Consider the following 18,692-nt stretch of genomic DNA (forward strand, 5'->3'; position numbering starts at 1 on the left):
TGTTGGCTTTATACGGTTTTAATTAGGGAACGATATGCTCGCTCAAGTCAAGCATCTAAATTAATCACGCGTGCAAACGAAGCTTTGAATTTGCCTAATTTTAACGTAACAGCCGCCGGTTTAGAGGTTTATGTTAACGCTTTTAAAGGACTGTTCTCTAAATACTCGTATATTAGCGGCAAAATATTCGAAAACAGTCAGTATTAGCTTAAATACCTACTTAAGCTAGTAGTATAAGTTGAGTAAAATGGTTCATAAAAAGAGAATACATCTGTCGCAGCTGCGGAGATTTCCCACTGGCGACATCAAAATGACGAATTTTTATAGAAACTTTCATAAAAGTTTCCCTATTTAACCGCTGGGGGACTAATTTTGATATTAGTGCTCATTATACCTACTTACAGTGATAGAGATTTTACATGTTTATTTTGGCTCTAGGGATTCTGTAGCAAACATAATCAGTATTGTTGTATTTTAAAATTTGCCATAGGTAAGTCTATAGGCCTTTACGAGATCGTCGCTCTACCTAGTAGGAGGCCTGCCCACGCTACGTCTTCCAGCCCGTGGTCGCCACTCGAGAACTTTTCTGCCCCAACGGCCATCGTCTCTACGAGCCAAGTAAAGGTCGCGGGAAGAGCCTGGATGCGGGCAGCGCAGGACCGTGCATTGTGGAAAACCTTGGAGGAATGGAGGAGGCCTTTGTCCAGCAGTGGACGTCATTTGGCTGAAACGAACGAACGAACGAAGTCTATAGGCGCCGACAAATTGGTGAGTTTCTAACACTAAGTTTGTCTTAAGGTTTGGTTAACTGTTTATAAATTCATTTTATAAATTCGAGCCAAACCATGATTGAGTGCAGATTCAAAACTAAAAATATGCATACTATGATTACAAAGAGGCTGATTTAAAGCAGTTTCGTCTAGTCACAGTGCAGAATTTCTATGCCAAGGCTTTATGGGATACACGGAGCCATACAATATTAGGTAAAGCCAGTACGCATTTGCTAAGATTCCGTATAATTCTCAGAACGCCGCGCTCACTGCAAAGCCTGCAGTGTTTTGTCTATTGTTAACGTTTCTCTCTACTTGTAGGGCTCCTTACTCTTGCTATGTGTATGTATGGATGTAGGGAAAAGTTAAATAACAATAAAATGTAGCCATGGCTGTATCCAGAACTATTTAATAGCATTAATGTTATTCCTGTTTTTAAAAGCTAGAGTTTTTAGTTCTCGTAAAAAAAGTCGTTGTTGAATTTTAATGACTGAAAAGTATTTTTTCGTAGCACAAAGCTCGTGGAAAAATCTTTACTAGCCGCGGGCACATAGTCTCAGATAAAGATATTGTGCATCTAATTAATGAGACTTGAAGACGAAAACATGCTAGGGGTGGTTTATATGAGTTGTAAGCTAACGTCATATGTAGAAACAGCTTAGCTGGGTTAACGTATAACAGTAAGTTTTCCCTGTGATGTTTGATTTACTCTGCTGTTCTGAACGTTCAGTTGATGTCCATCAAATTGATGGTATAGCAAAAAAAATCTCACTTCCTTTTATCAGGTACGAGTAGGTGATCTGGGTGTTTATTGAAACATATTTTTTTGTTTTATTAAAGCTACCATTACCAAACTTCGCTACTCTGGAGGCATTGTATACTATTTTCCTGAATGCATATGAGTTTTTTCTGCCATTCCCCGGCCATTTCCGATTCGTAGAGCGATGCGCAGTCGAACCACTGGCGCTGGTCATCAATCACCGCCTCAGATTAAGTTTATCTAGATGAGAATCTGTGAAGGGTCGCGAACTTCACTGTTCGGTGTTTCACACTGGTCCACGTAATGTGGCGGGCACTATGTACTAAGTTGGCGCAATATGCTCGTTGAAGTCAAGCGTCTAACCGCGTCTATGGTCTAGTGGTAAGACCACCTGTAGTTAGACTCTCAGTGATAGGGCTTGTTCTTAGTCCTCCTGGCTAGCTACAACGATCTTTTTTTACGCTTTTAAATAATTATCCTTCTAATGTTATCTACCTACATGAGAATCTGTGAAGGGTCGCGAACTTCATTATTCCACACTGTTATATTTAAGCGAGCACAATTTAGTAAGTTGGCGTAAGGCCCCCATAGATTGGCTGTTAATTGAGATGTGGTGTGGCCAGGATCCGAAACCTGAGGGCCTAGTGTGAGTTTGAGCGCGTAAAAAATGACATTAAATGTATGACGGATTGTACAGCGCCCCTAGCGGAAACGTTCAAGAACTAAAATTTCATACATTTTTTTAACGCGCTCACTAGTGAGGACGTTTGATGTAAAATCACACTCAACTGGGTGGGAAAGGCCAGTTGTAATTAAATAATAATTCAGGAATATGATGAAAGGGGATGATGGATGATGATAGATTAATGTCGCAATTAAATAAAAGTTGTTGGCTTGGTTTACAACAACAATAAATAAGCGGCTGTTATAAAAATATTTAGATTGTTATAAGAGCTTTTTATTCAGAAATACCTTTCCCAATGAATAAATAAATAAGTTACTACCATTAAACATTTACGGGGTTGCGGGCGGATCTTCGGGTCAAAGTGGTTCGCAAACCGAACTACAAAGACAACGGTCGCGGGTTTGACTCTCCCAAGGGGCTATTGTTTGTGTGATCAACACAAGCGTTTGTGCCCACGCTCTATTTTTCTTACATTATTTACGAAATTGACTGAGGGAGGATGACTCATCTGGCATGAAGTACTATGTTTACAGTGGCATCTTATATAATATTTAAGGATGTTCGGCCGAACTTTTCATTTTAACCGAATGTTCGGCCGAAATTCGGATTCGGTTCAAACCACATTCGGTCCATCATAATAATATTGTAATTTGTAATAGGTACTTATGCTCGATTCTTCAATAAAATAAGTACATCTAGTATTATGACTTTGATGTATGTAGGTATGTGGCGATTATATACCTACATACCTACTTACTTACTCGTAAATTAATAATGCATACTTACCTAAGTTTAATATATTTAAATACAAGTTGGTTTGAGAAAGGACAATGTTCGTTCTCCATACATTGTTCGCCTAAGAACCAACAATTTTGACATATTACTACCCGAAAGCGAAATAATACGATTCTGTGTGTAAGAACAATGATTCCTGATGGACACTTGCCATAAAATTAATGATTAAGAATATTAAATCACAGCGATTTTATAATATGTCGTTTATGACAACATGGCGTCTAATGTATTGTGTGAATGTATGAACACCGATTCGCGAAAAATATTTTGTATTGTCGTCACGCCGAGTCGCAGCCAAATAGTATAAAATAATAGAACAAGTTTTAGAAATACAACTCGGCATTCCACTTTTATAATATGCCCACATATTGCACGTAAATAAACAACATGAATCGTAGGTTGTTTCCACCCTTGTCATCTGACACATGAAATAAACTCCTATTGTATTATAGATATCGAAGCCGAATCGTATATAATAATAGAATGGGTTTTGGAGATCACTCGGGGTTCCACTTTTATAAAATACCTACATATTGCCTCAGAATACAGAACAAACCAGAAGGAGTGTTCGATAACATTTCTACGCGGCAACTTGTGTCCAAAATACTTCCCCTCCCGCGCCCCTCTACCCCCTTTAGTGTTACTAGCGCCGTGTGACACCCCCATTTTTGGGGTAAAATTATGTAATTTTTTAAAGAGATGTTAAACAAGTAAAAAATAAGTAAGTGAAATAAGTACACACGGCCAGTGTTAACTATCCATTTCCGTTTTTGCTCTCGCTCTTATCAAATGGTGATTCTTTGCGATAGAACGAGACGACATGACTGGCCATAGGCATAGATAGTACCTACCTACCTATGAATTTAATTTTTACTCCGAAGTAACTAAGTGTAAGATGATTATTTATTTCTATTAAATAGTGTAATATATGTACTATATTTTATGTAGGTATAATATGTTATTTAAAAGTCAATTACAAAAGTCGAATATAAATTTTAGAATGCCAAGTAAAACAAAAAAGAAACTTAAGGTTCTTTATTATGTAAACATATCGACAACAAAACATTTGTTTACGGCGCAGTAGTGCTTTTAGTTTAACTTTTCTTGGAGTGAAAAACAGAATCCAAATCAAAAACATCACCAATACTTAAATTTGATTGCGAGGCAACTCTGGCTGTGTATCCTGAAAAAAAATCAGAGTAAGTATGTAAGCAATAATTAATTACTTAAAATTATTATTAAATATACAAATATTGCTGCTGCTGATCTGTTGATACCAATGCCTTACTTTTGAATAAATGGGAAAGTATGAAATTCACGATAGTAATTTATTATCTCCTCATTATTAGGGAGTAATATTATAAATTAATTCAATATATTGAAATCAAATCAAAATCAAAAATATTTATTCAGTTTAGACCACAAGTGGCACTTATAATTTAATTAATCAGGTTGTCATGTCATGGATGAAATTACACTAAAAACTAATTAAAACAAAAAGGATGGGGAAAATATTCCATTATTCTGTGGTAACGCTAACAAAATTAACGCGTGAATTTTTTATAAGTAGACAAATGTAATTCAATATAAAAAAGTAGGGTAAAATATTCCGTTGACCTGTGGCAACACTTACAAAATACAACCGTGATTTTTTTTGAAAATTATTATTTAATTAAAATGAATTGGAAATGTGCTACTTACGGATAAAACATGATCCCATGCACTTTCTTCGTAATTCCAGTAGCATTCTTACATGTTGGAACGGCACAAGACGGCATAATTTAATTATAAAGTGTCAATCTGACGGATATGTAAACAATGCGCGCGCCGGCCATTGACTGATTGCTTTAAAGTCAAAGTAGTGCGATTTGGAGTACTTTATATGAATACACATTTACGCCCGTTGACGGTTTCTGGTTTGTTCCGTATTCTGAGCATATTGCATAAAAATAACACGAATCATGAGTTTTCTTTTCACCATTTACATCTGACACGAGATAACAAACTCCTATCTCCATGACTACCGTCGTAGTCTATGCCAAAGACTACAATATTTTAAGCAAGAAGTTTCAAACCTTAGCGGCTACGGTAACCCCTGGGCCACATACATTATGATAACATTCGGTCGACACCGGAACGAAATCTTGCGATTATGCAAAAAAGCATCGTATTCTAGTGCGGCTATATCACGTTCAGCAGTTTTAATTCGACTAAAGTCCTGACTAAAGACTGGAAGAAAATACGCCGCATTGTATGAGCACTTCGTGTTAGTTAAAGCGGCTTCAGATCTAGAGCCCACATAGTTTTCTTTCCAATAATATCCGCAAGTAGCGCTGCATGATCTTTACAACAAAAACGGCAATAGTTATTAAGGTGCCAAAATTATATGATTACTTTGGCACGGTATTATACACGTTCGAAGATTTGTCATTTTCATTCATTTCATCATCATCATCATCATTTCAGCCACAGGACGTCCACTACTGAACATAGGCCTCCCCCAATGACTTCCACATCGCACGGTTGGTAGCGGCCTGCATCCAGCGCCTTCCCGCTACCTTTATCAGGTCGTCGGTCCACCTTGTGGTGGGTTGACATTGCAGAATATGACTTTTGATAGGTTCATCATAGAATTCGGCGGGGATATCCTCACGGAGGAAGTTCGTAAAAGGGCGGAACAAGATCTTATAATAATGCAAGGCCGAAGCTGTAACGCGCGTGCTCCTACGTGTAATCCGGCGAGTATGCAATAAATAGTAATGTCTGGTAAATAGTGGTAATACGTATCGTTCGTTCGTTCGTTTCAGCCGAAAAGACGTCCACTGCTGGACAAAGGCCTCCCCCAAGGATTTCCACGAAGACCGATCCTGCACCGCTCACATACAGGCACCTCCCGCGACCTTCACCAGATCGTCGGTCCACCTAGTGGGAGGCCTGCCCACGCTACGTCTTTCGGCTCGTGGTCGCCACTCAAGAACTTTCCTGCCCCAGCGGCCATCAGCTCTACGAGCTATGTGCCCCGCCCCGTCTATGTCTATATGCGCTACGATTACAGGGTATCATTTTGCATAGTTGCAAGACTTCACTCCGCTGCTGTCAAATCAATGTCGCATAATGTTATCGCAATGTGTGTGGCCCTTGGACAAATCACAGAAGCCTATGCGAAGAAAGAGCACTTGAATGACAATGAAAATCAGGGTTACCATTTTATAAGATCTCCTCACTATTGAGGGTAACAAAGTAACATTAATAATCTAGCCATTAATTACATTTATTACCTATACGAGAAAGTAAAGCAACATGCGGTTTTATTTTAATTTGTAAAATATTTGTAACAGTTTGTTCCAAGTTTAGTTTTACAACAGTATTGCTGTTTCAGCTGTCACTGTGAAGCTTTGGGAAAATAAATAAATAGAAAAAATATTAACACAAATATTTATTTAAGTTTTATGTTCATTATCATAATATGCCAATTTAAGTTACACTGTGTGACAGTCTTTGACACTAAACAAACTCTTCAGCTTAATAATACCTACCTACAGGGCGTTTTTATAGTTACTCTTGCTGATCAAACAAGAAGGGTTGATTCTACTACTGAAATACAACTACTTTTCTTACAGGACCAATATCAAATTCTAAAAAAAAATCACATCCTCGTGATGGTGATAATTTCTATGGAGAGGTTTTTTTTTATATTCGGTCTCTTGGGATAAGTTATTCCATTTGAGCAGTAGAATTAATCCTTTTTATTTGATCACATATAAAAATAACACAAGTGTTTAGGAAAACTTCTTCTTTGGTATGGTATCACTACTGAGTTATAATGTCGGCAACTCTGTATCACTGACTTGTAACTTTCAAACAGTATGAATAATAAGGGCACCACATTGGTTTTCTTTCTGAAAAAAGGCTTTCACTTTTAGTACTAACCCTTTAGCACTATTTCATTGAAATAAAAATACAATAAACGCACAGAAGACTGAAATTGAGTCAACTGACGTGACATTTATAATTTGTTGACATTATGACAGTTTGACAAGACTAGGGATTGAAAAAGTTTTAATTGAAAAAGTAAAATGACAATTTATTAAAACGATTCACAAGGATATAATCGATTAAAAATATTTATAAAATGTTCTGATACTTGCCTGTAGCGATTATCCAATCCTGGTTTCTACTGAAAAACTACCTCGTGGCAAATTTTAATAAAATAATAAAATCTTTATCTTCTCTTTCACAATCTATAAAAGTTCATTTAATTTTGGTCTATTATTATAGGTACATGTGCTATGAATGAGGGTTTTCGCGATTGAAAAATCCGCGAGATGGCAATACGTAGACGCGAGGTCCAAATGCTGCATGATTGGTGGATATCTGTCAATGTCATGTCAAAAATAACCAATCATGCAGCATTTGGACCTCACGTCTACGTATTGCCATCTGGCGGATTTTTCAATCGCGAAAACCCTCATTGGCATAGATTATGAGAGACTGGCAACTATACTAGGTTGATATATGTTTCTCACACTTCAACTGGCATTGGAGTCAACATCGGATTCTGACACTTTTACAGTTATGATACCATGAATATCAGTTTATGGTCCTAATTATTTTTATTTTATTTACGACCTTCAACCAGTTGGACACTTTAGATAGCTTCTTGTAATAGTGTCAATATCTTTTTAGCTTTTAACGCAAATCTAGTCTTCAAAGCAGTTTAATCGATTTATTTTATTTTCAAAATCGATATTTTATTGTCTATGATGGCCGCAGGAACATCACTATACATGGACTCCCAGCAATAAAGTACGGTAATGCCTCGTACAGATTTTATCGGCAAAAATTATGGAACTTGATTGGTTTTAGACCATGCCACGCACCAAAACGTCCGGAAGTTGTAATAGTATTATAGAATAAACGTTAAAAGACTTATTAATTTAATTTTTCAATGCTTAAGTGTCCATTAGAATGAAAGGGTGCTTAATGTATTAAAAAAAATAGAAAATAATTATGATGGGTTAATGTTTTTGGGCGGTTTTTAGGCGGTTTCTGACAATGTCCTTTGAGACCTGACTGTAAAGAAGTAAGAATCATACACAAGTAGGTAACACCTTTTAAACCAAGTAAAAAAAGAATCATACACAAGTAGGTAAAATCCTTAATAAATAGGTACAGTGAGAAACATTTTCATGTAACTTCGTTTTGTATCGTCGGCACCAAGTCAAATTACTCAGTCACAATGACATTCAAAAGCGAGTTCGGTCGTTTTGCCACCCACTTTGTTGTATTATTTGGGTAAATTTGCCCGAGTTTAAAATTCATCGGCTAGAACTTCCATTGAAATTCAGGAAGGAAATGAAGAAGTAAATACGAAGTGTGCGTAGGAAGGAACGCGGACAAGTAAATATTTATTACGCCTTCCACACGTTACGTGGAAAATGAAACGGAATTTCGTTTGTGAGTGTACTCGTACCCCACATGGGTATATGTAAGTAGGTAGATACGTACGCGAACGTAAGTCATAAAGTATCAAATTCTAATTGAGATGTGGTAATGGAAACGAAACACAAGTATCAACTCGGATGACTTGAGATAAAGTTGCCGATAATACAGTAAAAGAGTTACGAGCAAAGATAAAAATGTACGTATCGATACTCACTCGATGTAGGCAGTGGCCTACACTGTATATTTTAGTCTATCTCGGTATTCGATCCGACAATCTTATTTAATGTGAAGTACCTAGCTTCTGGCCTGCGACTTATCTCGCTTAGATTTTAGTCTGCTATAAAAATCTTTACAAAGATACGTCTTTTAATTAAACAATACTAAATCAGATTGCAATAAAAAAATCAGCGGTTAGGCGCGAAAACATAACTGTTTCTGAAAACAATATGTATTATGACAATTTAATTTGTATCTGCCTACGCCACTGTACAATCAAAGTTTCCTTCCCTTTGACAGAAATAGACACGATCTTATTCGCAAAATCATTATTGAAAATGGAATCGCACACGAATCGCTATCACATTCGCGCCGAAATCCTTTTAGGGTGCGTAACTCAATAGTGTTTGGGTCATTGTCAAATTTTGCGCAGGTAAATGTAACTTAAAATCATATTTTTTTCAAAATAAATATATGCTTAGATATTACTTTTTTCTATGTCCGTGTCCGTTAAAACAACTGAATTTTTATCTATTACAGTTTGCCGCGATGTTTAACCAATAATTTAAGATTTATTCCAGATTTAATGGATCAGGGTGAAAAAAAATACAACTTTGTTACCATTACGTTTTACCTTTTATTATGAAATTAAACAAGTCAGTCTCAAATATTTTGGGACTAATATTAAACAGTATTATATCTTTTACATATATTTAGAATCATAACAGTATTTTTTTAAGTTTAACAATCATCAATCTAAACTCTTCAACAACTCTGTTACTTCTTGAATATTAAAATACCTTAAATTCTACTTAAGTCCTCCAAATATCTATTTATCAGCAGCTAACTGGAACATAATACTGTAAAAATATCTAATAAATTAACGCATCGCGATATTTGCTATATTATATTGACTAGCTTTTCTTTAAAATCTTACTATGTTCTTTAATCTCTGGGACAGAAAAGTAACAGAGTTGTAACACAGTAACATAGTTGTTATTTTTATTGAATATTATATAATAATTTGCACTTATTGAGCTTGAGATCCAAATCACTTCATCAAAACATTAACTTATGACTGTAATTTACCAATCAAGAGCTTACTTTCTTATAGATTCCTTATCTTTATAGTAATAAAAATTTGATTTTCTTGGAAGAGTAGCTGAAAATTTGAAATAACTTATTTCTCAAGTTTAACTAAGGGATTATCAAATTGGTAGTATACTCTTTTACCTTTGCAGACTTTTTTAGGTTCTGGAACAATGGCAAGTAAATTATCAAAAGCCTCATAGGATAAATCACTTAATAAATTTGAATTTTGTTGCATTATCGTCAATTGCCTTAAAAACATTATTTTAACCTCTTTTTCTTGATTATTTCTACGGCGTTCTCGGGTATCGTCGCTGCTTCTCAGCAGGCGTTAGAGGCATTTTAATAACGCAAATATCCTGTAACAATGAGTTTTTGGGGTTATTAATATTTATTATTTCGATTTATTTGTATAAAACAAAGTTACCCATTGCTTGAACTTTTTAAATTGCAACTGATTAAAAAAAAGTAATTGAATCATAATATTTTAGCAAAATTAAAGAATAATATAATGGCATAAGCAACTCTGTTACTTTCTAAACAACTCTGTTACCACACGCTAGTAACAGAGTTGCAGCAACAGAGTGGTAAATTTTACATTCCATTATACACCAGTCAAAAAATAAAGCGTGTAGCAAAATATTTCGTTCACATTTAACACATTTACCCCTTAGACAATATACTGAACGTAAACTAATGAAAAAACATTCATTTACTTACGTGAATAGGTAGGTAACAAAGTGGATGCGCAATAAAAACACGCAGCACGTTCAACACCTTGCGGTCGACTGCCGAGCGACTTAACCCTCCCCCCGATCTAACGAACTCCCACGACGAAAGCAGACATCCCACCAAAGATTAAACAATATCCAAAATACCGCCATTTCCATTTTAGTCGTGAATTAGTTAGTAACATAGTGGTCCAGGTGGTTCCAGATAGTACGTGGGACAAAGTTTAGAAAATTATTTAAAAACTACATTTTATACTGACTGATTTTAAAACATATTTTATTGAATATTTATAATACTCTGTTTACGATGATAATTTATTTTAAGAAGGTTACTATAGTAGAAAATGCAATTATTTGATGTTTATTGTAACGGAATGCTACATGGGACAGGTACAATTTGTAAGGAAAACCTTTCTGTTACCACTAATGACCACTCTGTTACTTTAAAAAAAATTAAAAATATTTAAACTTGAGTCGTTATTCCAATAATGGATGTTCGCTAATGCAATGTATTTTGTATTTAATACATAATTTGTAAAGGATTTTGACATTATTAATAACAAAAAAATAAAAAATGTTGAGGGACACGTTTACCTGCGCAAAATTTGACAATGACCCGTTTAAAATCCACTTTACCCACATTATTCAATCGAGACGGTCGGCCGATGGGATCGTCATCGATATCGATATTATTTCAGAGGCGATAATTTGGTAATGCGACAGGCATCGATAGGGCGCTTAATGGACGCTAGCGCTCTATACGAATAAATGGCCAATTTCACGGAAGACCTCGCTACTATGTCACTTAGCTTATTTAATAGACTACGTTGTGCTACGTTTTGTACTAAGTGCCTACTCATTTATAGTAATGTATATGTTATAAATTACATATTATGTATATGCACACTTGCACTACCTATACATACTCGTATACTTAGCGCCTACCTACCGCACAGATTAACTCACCAAAGCTTGACTAATGTAAAGTTCAATAACATTTGCATTTCATGTCTAATGTAGGTACTCGTAGTTCATTAAAATGTCTGTAATAATATTGTGTCAAGTGAAATTGTGTCCGAATTTCTTGAGCTGCTTCTTCACAGCACTGCTACGGTTACTAATGCAAAAAATTAACTAATGTATTGGGACGTGTAAATCTCACTGAAGACAAATGAGTATGTTAATTTTAGTTTATATGGGAAAAAAATATTGTAAGATGGGACTACCTTATTGTATTGCACTTCAGAATATGACGTAGCTCGGAGAAAATAAAACTTTTGCTTCAATGTGCTTACGTGGAAAATCGGCCAATCTTATAAATTCCCGTCTAGTGGAAATGACATTAAGTGCCTTTTGTGGCTGTTAACAAAATTATGTGAACTCAGTTACAGCAAATAGATTTGAAGCAAAAAAAATGAGTTCAATAGCCGGCGAATTAATTTTTCACAACCTATGTTTGCTCTAATTTACAAATATTATTTTTATAGCACACAAAATTAAAATTAGGTACCTAGGGTACCGTTTGAGTGGACCTAGGTACACACGGTCAGCGATATAATGAACGAAGATTAAAAATATTTGAATAACTTGGTGTAAATGTTTATCGTGCAAAATAAATATTGAAAATGTACGAAACATCGGGTCAGACGTGAAATAAAACATTCATGGGGTCACTCCAGAGTTCGAGCACTTGTACAGTTGAGTGGGGAATTGTGTCGGCATTCCATTTTATTTTAAGGTTTTATTCGATAGTTTAACTTGTTAATTACACTTATCAATTATTCCCAGAGTACTTACAGCCAGTGCCTTTAATAGCTGTAAGAGCTTTCAAAGTCGGTATCTCGTCCTATAGATAGAGGGTTGCCAAAACGTAAAAAATGCAATCAAATCAAGCTACGAGTACCTATAATTAAAAATATGGAAATTCTTTGTGTAAAATCTAAGTATATATGGTATCTCCATACCTACACATAATATTTATTTATGATTAAGTAGTGAACGTATAAAATCAGGCACTACAGAAACGTTTTAGGCGCAAAGAAAAAAATCTTGATTGTTAAGTTTAAAAATCTGAATTCAAATAACAAAAAAAAATACAATTATGTTTATTTCAGCCAAATACTTAAATTAGATACTGTTTAATTGTATTTAGAGCTTAGTACCTAAGTATTTAAGAATTTACAAACATGTCCCTTATACTTACTTCTATACTTTATTAAAACTTAAAAGGCACGTAATAAGTTACGTTAATTTTATCAAAACTTAGATGCGCCTTGAGACTTTTGATTAGGCGAATCAATGTTACTTCGCATCTATTTAATTTAAAGTTTGCTCACATGATACGATGGAGCTTAATCTATACTTATAATAAATCTGTAGAGAGGTCAATTCTGTACATGAAATATATTTTCAAAATAACTATCAGGGGGTGATTAGTGATCGATACTGATGCCAAAAATGCAATCAGTAAAATTTTTTTCTGTCAGTCTGTCTGTCTGTCTGTCCGTCTGTATGTTCCTTATAGAAACAAAAACTACTCGACGGATTTTAACGAAACTTAGCACAATTATTCTTCATACTCCTGGGCAGGTTATAGTATACTTAGAAATTCCCACGGGAACAGGAATTCGCGGGAAAATCCTTTTGTATGAAAAATCTAAACCGCTTAAGTTAGACGCCTGAAATTTGGCATGCAGGTACCTTAGTAAACTTAAAGCTTAGTTACAACAGGATATTGCAAAATTCCCACGGGAACGGGAGTTAGCAGGAAAAAACATTTGTATGAAAAAATCTAAACCGCGTAAGATAGATGAAGAGGGTAAAACGGGATCCACGCGTACGAAGTCGCGGGCGGCCGCTAGTATTTTATAGACGTTGAACCTCTGACGTTCCTATACCTAATTTGTTTCATTTAATTTTTATATCTGTTATAAAAGCACCAACGATAAATCATTCTGATTTGCACATCAAACTTAATACTGTGATGTCATAGCACATATTAAATTTTAGCAAAAAAATAAATAAGCTGAAGTGCCTGCGACACGGTAGGTGCTTAATTTAAGTCATAGAGTTTTTTCTTTTGGCTTTTTAGCAATTAATAATATAGTTCGGCCGTTTGGTGTAGTGGTTCAGAACGGACTACTATGCCGAGAGGTCCCGGGTTCGATTCCCGGCCGGGCAGAAATTGAAATGATGAATTTTAATTTCTGTGACGGGTCTGGGTGTGACTATGTATAATATTTATGTATTTAAAAAAAAAGTATATAAGTAGTATATCCGTTAAGCTAGCACCCATAACACAAGCATTAAGTTGCTTACTTTGGGGCTAGCTGGCGCTGTGTGAAATTGTCCAAAGATTTATTTTATTTTATTTTTTTATAGTTCACGCCAGATAGTTGTTAAATAAAAATATACTATTTTACATCTCAGACGGTTTTAGATGGAATTTAACTTATTAAATAGTGTCACCAAAAGTTTTATTTCAAAGTTTAATTCTTTAAACTACTAACTTTAATCAACAAAACCGTTCCAGTTCTAATATTAGACTCAGAGACCGGGTTTTGTAAGTTTGTTTAAAGCATTGCTAGGAAAATCCCGTGAAGTGATAATTTTATTGCTAGGAAATTTTCAAAAACACTGCGCTTACTTCAAAAATAAATTTTACAATAAGGTAAAAGAGGTAATATTTATAAGTTAACAAGTGAAGCCGCGGGAAAACGCTTGATTTTAATTTAAATACCTGCCAGCCGCCCTCGGAAAGGTTAACCGCTTAATTTAGTTTGACAGGTGGTCATGACCATTTTTTTTTTATGTGACAGGAGGCAAACGAGCAGACGGACCTGATGGTAAGTGATTACCGTCGCCCATAGACACCCGCAGACCCAGGGGCGTTACAGGTGCGTTGCCGGCCTTTAAGGTGAAGATACGCTCTCCTCTTGAAAGCTTGCAGGTCGTATCCGTCCGGAAACACCGCGGACGACAGTCCATTCCACAGTTAGTTTGTTTGTTGTGGAAGTGCTGTCGGGTAGATCGGTGGCGAAAAGTGGCGGCAGGAATAAGTCCGGATAATTCTTCGGAGCACTCCCCGTGATACATGCGATAGAAGATGCACAGTGAGGATACATCTCTACGCAGCGCCAAGGGGTCAAGCCGATCCGAAATGTCCTGGCAGTCAACGATTCGGGCTGCTCTCCGTTCAATCATGATCTTATCAACCTAACCCCAGTTCTTTTCTCTTGCAGGAAAAGGCAAAGGCATTCGCCATACAGCCAAGTCATCAGTTTAACGTAAGGTACTTGATACAAATAAGGCCTACCTAACTTTAAATGCTTATATTTCAATAAATATTAACGCCAGTCAACAAAAACAAGGTTAATTAACTTCTTCCATCCTTTAATTTTAGCAATATTACGAAAAATAACACAATTTTTAACTAAATCTATTCAAAATAAGCAAATTACGAAACCACTGATTTTGGCTTTAATAAATCACCTACACGGAATAAGGCCTATTATGATTCAAATGCCTGTAGACCTTAAAATTGAGGTTGTATTAAACAAAATGCGGTCTTAAAACGTTTAACACGTCGATTTGTTTGCGTTATCAAAATTTTACATACCAAGTAAACAGAAATATACTGTATATCTCTAGATAAACTTAAATTCCACTTATTAAGAATAATACATAAATTATAGATAAAATTAAATATTCATGGTAACAAAGTAATGATTCCTTACTTAAATTATCAAAAAAAAATATCAAAAACAAACAATATTATTTTTTTGTATAGAGCTTATTAAAACACCGTGTTCGAATAAGGCCTACACATAAAACCTTTTAAATAAATCAGTTTAGGAACATCATTTAGTCTTGAATTTTTGTAAACAAAATGAGATCTCAATTTTTGTTAGAACCAGGGCATAAAAAGGCTTCTGAATCATCTTTACGAACTCCTACACGATCTTTGTGATGCCACCTAAAGCAGTCCTTTATGGTCGCATATCTGCTACATTGTCTTCGAGACAGGCATGATAATACCAGCTTTTATTCGCTAGAATTATACATACGGCTGTTTTTTCTTATTTTTTATTAGTTTTGTATTTTGTTCCTTTTTTTTAACAGGTTTTGTAATTTTTTTCGACTCTGTTTTCTTTTTCTTTTCTGTGCTGAATAACATTCTTATTAAATAAATATTTTGTTACTCTTTGACTCATTTAGTTTAACGAATTTGTCCGTAATCAGGTGTTGACATGAGTATCTAATATGGCCTACCATGCTGAAATAAGGCCTAGGCCTTATTGGATATCTCGCTCTTGTTGTATTTAAAAATTTACAAATAATGCATCTATAGCCAGCAGTACAAATTAAGGTAATTATTAGCTGGTAAGAAATATTTAGAAACGATTACTAAGAAAAGCTTAATCTAAAACAGCGTCATTTTACCCAAAATTTCAGATGAAATCGCCAGATTTTTATAAGAGAGCACGAAATCACCCACCACCTTATAGGAACGCGTGCCAATTGGTGCTGGGATCGTGGATCGGGACGCTCTTGCACTCTACCGGGTTGTAGGGCATATGAGTACGTGTCCTTGAAGTATTATCCCGGTTGGATTTATTTATCTGTGTTTTCTGATGTATAGGCCTTATTAGAACGTAGGCCTTATTTGTATCAAGTACCTTACCTATTCACGGAGACAGCGTGGGTGAGGAAATATTTTAAAATTGGAGCAGACTGAGTAATTTTTAGTAAGAAGTAGAAAAGAGGTGTTAAGGCCTTCTATTTTTATTTTACGTGTCCTTCAAAATGTCTACGCAGGTGGAACAATAACCCGATAAAAGATAAGTTAGCGTATCAATGACGTGTTACCGAATGTTATCTGAACACTTTGAAACACTTTGATCGAGGTTTCATTCGGATTAACCAATAAGTTTCCAATTTAGTAGTCTTTAGTTAACGCTAGGATAAGCACAATGGGAACATTTAGCTTCACCTTCATTGTATGTCTATCATGCAATGTTAAAACATAGATCAATAAATATTTTTATTTATTTAGACAACCAACTAGACATACACGCCTAATAAAAAAATATTTATAACTAAAAATAAGAGCTATTGCTTTAGGTATATTTCAGGTCAGATTTTCACGCTCAAACTTCTTTTGAATGTAAGTAGTAATTTGACACGTAGGTACGTACATCCTACTCGTATAATCGTAGTTGCCTACTATCCATAATATTGTAAGCTTCTACTTGACATTTGCAAACTTATGTAAACTTACCCCATCGCCCGGTTTAGTAGCGTCCTTCATTTTTCATTTTGGCTAACCCAATAGGGTTAGGTGACGGCCACTGTCTGTATATTAGCATACAAATGCCCTCCTGCTGCCACAGAACTCTATAACAAGACTGCATTTAGTTTTTATGAACTACCCCACTGGCTTTAACTCGAGTAAGTAGCTCTATTAAGATCTTTGATCTTAGAAGGGATCCATCTAAGAACTAATCACTAATGAGGGACTGAAAGTTATAATTCTGGGACTAAAAGTTATAATTACGGTTAATGTGATTACGAGAAAGAGTTAGGTAGGCATTGCTCTTCAGCAACGCTTAGTGACATATAGGTAGGACTTCTCCACTCCTAATCCGTGTGTAATGAGCTTTAAGCTTGTTTGTTACCTTACATAGAATACGAATTTTTTGTTCGGACATAGGTTTATAGGCACCTATCACATAAACCTCCCCTATCTTTCAAATGAATTTGAGTAGGTGTAGGTACACAATATTTTCGTAACTGAACTTAGCAGAAGTTTTGTTACAAAGTGAATCTTGTTTGTCTTTTATGATCTAGATTTGTATTTTCATAGACGCAGTAGAAATTGGGAAGATTATTATAGTGAAGAAACACTGGTAGGTAGCTAACTGAATTATTCAGAATTTTATGTTTTAACTTTGACCGAGATACTTAGGCCACGAAACAATAGTTAAGTAAAACGAAAAATTAGGGATTTTTATGCTTTCCAGAGGTAGACAAAATATTATGATAATTTAGTATAATTAAGGCAGGACGCCTGAAATAACCATCACGGTAAGAATGCCTTGGAATTTCCGAAGAAAAAACCCCAGCTGTCGGCAGAATAAACATAATCGGGCGGAATAAACAGCTTGATCTGGAATAATGAATTAAGATTCCACGAGATGTTTATTTTAACTAATATTTCTGTTCGGAAAACTCGTCTCGTCGTGTTTGAGTTGTGGTTACGGAATTGAATCTGAATGTTTCGCAATTTATTAAGATTAGAGTTTTAGCTGAGATTATGATTTTAATTACAATCTAATTTACTTATCATTTCATTAACACCGTTGATTTTGTTTTCGTATAAATTCTTGGAGAACTTTTGAGTTAAATTGACTCCAAGCGTAGATTCATTTTTAACTGTTATGTTCTAACAAAATACAAGTCTATTTGCAGCTCGTATTGTAAGACGAACCATTCACAAACTCACGCACGGAGTTATAAAGGTGTTACAAGTCTTCGTTTCATTACTTAAGGTGGTAAAGGCTGCTGTATTTCAGGATGCGACGTCGGCTTTTCTCGGCGGGTGACAAATTTGAAAATCTCATTAGGAATTGCAGAGTCAGAGCTACTCACCTACGAGCAGGGCTGTAATACCTACTCTTAGATGAGGCTACGGAAACAAAGCTAGAAAATTAATAAACCCAGACGTACCAAAATAATTAGCCCAACTTTAGGCTCATTTGACATTTCCTTCCTTCTAAGACGTAGATGTGTAATTTTTTCGGACATAAGCAGTTAAGTTCTTGTACAGTCTGACGAGAAAAAGTCACGCGATCTCGGTCCACGTTACACTAATCTTCCTACTAGTTAAATAGTTAAAGAAACTGTCCGTTTGTCTTGTTTTATGTTTATAAGACTCAATCAAAGCCTGCTAATGTGTCGTAAAGAAATGTATTCGGGTTTTATTTCTTAATTGGTATTAATTGGTAAATTAGCAGGAGTGGCTTGATATTATATTGGCATAAGTACTTATAATTATAAGGTAAGCAGAAAATTTTGGCAGCCTTGAGGCCTGACGGAATTAAATTGAATGCCCTCGAATTCTGTTAGACCACGATAAGACACGCAGAGATACCCCTGGGAGATGCTACATCGCGATTATTTTGACGTTTCATGTACTATAG

General features: G+C 35.4%; 1 protein-coding gene and 1 long non-coding RNA gene across 2 annotated transcripts in view; both read right to left on the bottom strand.

Moving 5' to 3' along the window:
- LOC135086317 (uncharacterized) overlaps nt 1-18,692 on the bottom strand; it is a 60,988-nt gene that overhangs the window by 10,047 nt on the left and 32,249 nt on the right. The window lies entirely within an intron of this gene.
- Nucleotides 4,031-4,951, bottom strand: LOC135086313 (uncharacterized). Its single transcript, XR_010260395.1, has 2 exons — nt 4,712-4,951; nt 4,031-4,193 (listed from the first exon to the last, which is right to left on the bottom strand). It is a non-coding gene; the product is annotated as an uncharacterized LOC135086313 (long non-coding RNA).

The sequence above is a fragment of the Ostrinia nubilalis genome, chromosome 2 (assembly GCF_963855985.1).
Source record: "Ostrinia nubilalis chromosome 2, ilOstNubi1.1, whole genome shotgun sequence".
Lineage (NCBI taxonomy): Eukaryota > Metazoa > Arthropoda > Insecta > Lepidoptera > Crambidae > Ostrinia > Ostrinia nubilalis.